We start from the raw sequence: 5,992 nt of genomic DNA, 5'->3' as shown, positions 1-5,992 counted from the left end.
TAAAAAGGTTGTTTTCGTTCGTTTTTATCCTAAAACGCAAAATTATATTGATTTCTTTCTCTCTCCTATGTCGCTACAACCCAAGTTGGGTCCTGGCCCGTCGGCTGGAGAAAGAGGGGGTGAGTTTAGTCGGTAGGCGGCCTCGGCACGCGGTGAAGCGTGCCGGACTGAATCCGACACACATGGGACACCTTCCCAGACGGTCCTTTGAAGATTCTCACCCCAAAAAAAAAGTTGGGTTATGGCGGCCCCCTAGTATCCGCCTTCAAGTATCTCTGTCCCTGGCTGTTGTCCACCCTCAATATCTCTTTAGCATCTGTTCTCACTTCGTCTATCCCCCTCTTCATTGGTCTTCATACTGGCTGACATTCCACCACAGTTTCTCTAGGCGTTCTACTAGGTGTTGTGTTATTATCCATTCTTATAAGGTGACGTAGTCTGCGGCAATCTTTGTATTTTTGCATAATTTGCTATAGAGGGTTCTTTGTAATATTGGTATAAATCGTGGTTGAACCTTATTCTCCATATCATATAACATGGGCCCCGATATTCTCCTTAATATCTTTCTTTCAAAAGTCAAAAGTATTAATAAGGTTTATTGTCTTGTTCCGTGGTGGTGTACGGAAACGATTAAATGGAATTAATAATAAAAATAAATAAGTGTAAAAACAACGAACAGTAATATTTATTTATTTTTGGTTAAAAAGGAGTGCTTATATCTCGTAAGAGGGTTGTTATTATTTGGCCCAGCGAGGGTTGTGTATCGACTCGTTGTTGTGGATCGACTGACTGGAAAACACATGTCTGTGTTTTTAAGTTAAAGACTAATTTATTGACATAAAGAGGCTGGCCCTTAGAAGCGTCTTCGGATGCATTTCAAAAGTGATTTATTAAGGTCCGATAAGGTAACTATTGAATGGGGAATTTGTTTCCCAGAAAACAACATTAATTTTATACAATCTGGTTTTGTATTTTAGGAGCGAAGCACATGTGAATTTTAAATGACCCATATTATTTTAGTTTAGAAAAGAAAGTTAATATTTAAAATTATCAATTAAAAAAATAATAAATGAAGCGTGTCGCTATAGTCTTTTCAGTCATGATCCATGTTTCTACACTATTTGTTGCTATTGGTCGTATGATGGTTTTAAATAGGGTGTCCCAAAAGTAGCGGAACGGTCGAATATTTCACGAACTAAACATCGGATCAAAAAACTGAAAAATACGTGTTCAATCATTTTCAAAAATCTATCCAATGACACCAAACACTAATCCCCACTACACCCCCTGGAGGTGGGGTGGGGGGTAACTTTAAAATCTCAAATGGAAATCCCCAGTATTTCTTGCAAATTTGGATTCGTTACGTAAAAGTGGGTAACTTTTATTCAAGACATTTTTTCGAACTGAGGATAGATGGCGCTATAATTGGGAAAAACGATTTATCCTGATACCGTAGGTAAATTGTAGAAACGGTCTAATATCTCACGAAATACACTTCCAAATGAGAAACCAAAAACAGATTTTTATTCATTTTCGAAAACCTATCGAATAACACCAAACATGACCCTCCAACCCACCCCCTGGAAGTGGGGTGGGGGTAACAAAATCTTAAACAGCAACCCCCAATTTTTATTGCAGATTCGGATTCGCCATAAAAAATTAAGCAACATTTATTCGAAACATTTTTTAAAATTTCTGATAGATGGCGCTAATAAATCGTATTTTCCAATTAAAGCGCCATCTGTTAACAATTCTAAAAAATGTTTCGAATAAATGTTGCTTAATTTTTCATGATGGATCCGAATCTGTAATAAAAGTGGGGGTTGCTATTTAAGATTTTAAAGTTACCCCCCACCCCACCCCCAGGGGGTGAGTTAGAGGGTCACGTTTGGTGTTATTCGAAAGGTTTTCGAAAAAGATTCAAATTCTGTTTTTTAGTTTCTCATTTGGAAGTGTATTTCGTGAGATATTAGACCGTTTCTATAATTTCGATTTCTATGAAATCATTTAAGATTTTAAAGTTACCCCCCACCCCACCTCCAGGGGGTGTAGTGGGGGTTGGTGTTTGGTGTCATTGGATAGATTTTTGAAAATGATTGAACACGTATTTTTCAGTTTTTCGATCCGATGTTTAGTTCGCGAAATATTTGAACGTTCCACTACTTTTGGGACACCTTGTATATTTAAACTTTACTACCCTGTGGATATCTTTGGATCCAAACACCTGCGACAAATAGAAGTATGCCATCCTGTTATCTGTACACCCAGGTATGTGAGCTGTTTTACTACTTCGATGTTAGCGTCGTCTATTGCCAAATTCTGCAAGTTTCGTTGGGTCCTTGCTCTTGCTTGTATTACGGCTTTAGTTTTATCTACGTCGACGGCTAGCCCTATTTCTTTCACATTTCTTCAAGCTCCATATATATTTATAGTGCAGTCACTGAAGGTTTTCACCTCCGATTTCGTTGAACCTCCATAAATTTTCATGAAAATTGGTGAGTAATTAGAGGATACCTCAAGGAACAAAGGTGACATGATGCTAACTTGCGCTTTTACCCTGGGGGTAGATGCCCCACCCCTTCTCGGGGGTGAAAATTATTTTATTAAAAATAATACCATAATTCGATAGAGGGACAAATTATAAGCAAAATTTGTTATATAAAGTTATTAAAATAAATCAACACTTTTTGAGTTATTAAAGACCAAAGATTTTATTTTTTTGTAAAAAAAAATGCATGTTTTAAATCGGTTTTTCACGTATAAATCAAAAATTATAAGCTTTTACAAAAAAGTTATTATTACTGAAATTGAAGACAATAAAAAATTGAATACACTCCTCACATAAAAAACTAAACTGATGTTAGTTCAAAGTGAGTTATTGGCAGTTGAATGTGTATTTTTTTCGACGAGTAGTCAAATCTAAGTATTCAAGCTTAAATAACGGGAAAACGATGCAATGTATAAAATATTCCTGCTAAATATTTGTCAAAGTACTTCGGAATACCTATCAAATGAGCTTCAGAACAAGGTAATAGCGTCAAAATTAAGCAAGTTATAATGAAAATAAAAGAACCGTTTCGAATTTTTTAGGAAAAAGTGAAAAATAAAACATACGCCATTTCCACAAAAATTAAAATTTATAGTAATCCTAAGGCACATCAAAGAAACATGAAACGTAAATTACGTTTCATGGAAATAAACCACTGCTAAACAAATATATGTCCGGCCATTTATGAAACTCTCCGAAAATGTGTCATGAGCATGAATCACACTCGTTTCATTGGTAGGCGGACTTTGAGATTTGTTTAGCAGTGTTTTCTTTTCATGAAACATATTTTTCGTTTCATGTTTCATGTTTTTCGTTTCATGTTTCTTTGGTGTGCGGCTTGGCTTACAAGAACTTCTTTATATTAGCATAATTAATGTTTTCGATAATTTTGACCGGTTTAGAATGCATATTTTTGAAAAAAATATATAATTTAAAAAATCATAATTTCTAAAATTATTGTAATTCTCATATTCTTTTGATAATAACTCCAAAAATACTCAATATACTTAAAAAATTATATATAACCAAACCGTGCAACCGTGGTCATTTAACCTTTTATTTTTAAAAAAGTAGGGGTTTAAAAGATTAGGTTCAGCGTGTTTAAATAGCACTTGGAATTAACTTTCAAACAGTTTTTAGATGAACCTTATATCGTAAACACGAACGGAGTTATTAAAAAAAAAACATTTTTTGGAAAAATTTTTAAAAGAAATTTTGAAAAAAATTTTGGAGCATAAATTTTAACGCTATCAACATGTACGGGAGCTCATTTGATAGATATTTTTAAGTACTTTGACAAATGATTAATAGGTTTATGTAATAAAATACATCAATTTCCCGTTATTTCAGCTTGAATACTTAAAGTTTTTTACTCGCCGAAAAAATATACATTCAATTACCTATAACTCACTTTTAGTTAACATTAAAAGGTTTTTCTAGTAAGGGGTTTATTTCGTTTTTATTATCTTTAATTTTGATAATAATAACTTTTTTGTAAAAACTTACGCTTTTTGAGTTATTGATTAAAAATTGGTTAAAAACATGCATTTTTCTCAAGAAAAATTAAAATCTTTGATAACTCAAAAAGTTTTGATATATTTTAATAACTTTATATAACAAATTTTGCTTGAAATTTGTCCCTCTATCGAATTGGGGGGTTAATTTTAATAAAATAATTTTCACCCACGAGAAGGGGTGGCATCCACCCCCAGCGTAAAAGCGCAAGTTGACACCACGTCACCTTTGTTCCTTGAGATATCCTCTAACCTCTCACCAATTTTCATGCAAATCGATGGAGGTTCAACGAAATCGGAGGTAATAGCTCATATCCACCTTCAGTGACTCCACTATTAAAGGTTCTAATGCCTGGTTGCACCAACAAGTCTTAAGCTCCAGCTAAGCTTACAGATAGAGCCGCCTTAAGTCTCACTTACGTTGCATCATAATTTTCGATTCTTATCTAAGCAATCCATTGTGGCAAGCTGAAAATTTATCTAACTTAAATCACGTCTTAAGCTTAAGATCTGTTGGTGAGACCAGGCATAAATGACTGATCGTAAGTTCTGTGACTTATCAAGCACATACTACATCTTTCCAAGGTTATATGGATTGTATGATGTCGACGAATCAGCGGATATACTACTTTTTAATACAGGGTTGAATTTGTATTTTTGACATGGGACAAACAAAGAGCCTATTTTATATCGGCAACGGCGCTACGCTAATACGCTACTACGTCACTTACGACAGAAGCAGATGTGACAACAGATATTCTTTAGATAGACGTAAATCTGGCCAAATTTCCAGCAAATTTTACACTTCCTCTTAAGGTGCCGCCTTCTTTCAAACGTTGGCGATCATCATGATTACCTGAACACTGTTTACTGCTGGTCTAAAAAGCTGGTTGGTCTAGTTGTTCGCTGCAATATTTAATTAAATGTCCTGATACGGCCCTGTCTGCGTGCAAATATGGCTTATTAGCGACAAGTTCATTTTTTCTCAGTCCATTTGTTGTCTTCAAAGAGCTCACATGTCTTAGTAATAAAAATATATAATACAGTCCACTTAGTCAGCAGTTTTATTCATAATTCGGAACAAAGGTTGCGTGGGCAGCCTAACATTTGGTCCTTCGAGCCGGATTTAATTACACTACTGACAGTTGTGTATGTTGCTAGCAGATAAGTTTTAATTAGAAGATTACACTAAGACATCGTCAACATGGTGACGTAATAAGTGAACAGTTTGTTTTGGTTAAATTCGGGTTAAACAAAGGAGGACTCAAGACGGTTAAAAGTAGTGTTTTTGCTTTGCAAGTTTAACGGAAAAGAAAGAAGATAAGACGGGAGTCGGAATCAGCGGATCAGGTTTCAGCGATAGCGGCATGGTACGACGATTCCGACTCCCGTCTTATCTTCTTTCTTTTCCGTTAAACTTGCAAAGCAAAAACACTTAAAACACTACTTTTAACCGTCTTGAGTCCTCCCTTGTTTGTTGACTTCACCGAATTTAACCAAAACAAACTGTTCACTTATTACGTCACCACGTTGACGATATCTTAGTGATAAAAATATATAATACAGTCCACTTAGTCAGCAGTTTTATTCATCATTCGGAACAAAGGTTGCGTGGGCAGCCTAACACTAGTAACTCAACCACTCTCTGAGATTGTGCAGCCAGGACTTTCAGCGCTACGCTACCTAAAACTTTTTCCCTGTATGATATTCTGCAGAAACTAGTATCTTGTTCCTCTCATCACTTGGTCAAGTTGTTTCTTTATCTGCATTTTTATTGAATTATTCAGTTCTGTTTCTTTTGAAAGTCACAAGGTTTTATTTATTTATTCTTCTTTTAGTGTTTCTTTCTAATTTTTTGTACTTAGTGGGATGATTTTTTAATTCGCGGGAAAGAAAGTGTATGATCGGCTAAATATGTACCAGATGTACA

Source organism: Diabrotica virgifera, chromosome 7, assembly GCF_917563875.1.
Source record: "Diabrotica virgifera virgifera chromosome 7, PGI_DIABVI_V3a".
In the NCBI taxonomy this organism is placed as follows: Eukaryota; Metazoa; Arthropoda; class Insecta; order Coleoptera; family Chrysomelidae; genus Diabrotica; species Diabrotica virgifera.
This window is presented reverse-complemented; position numbering follows the sequence as displayed.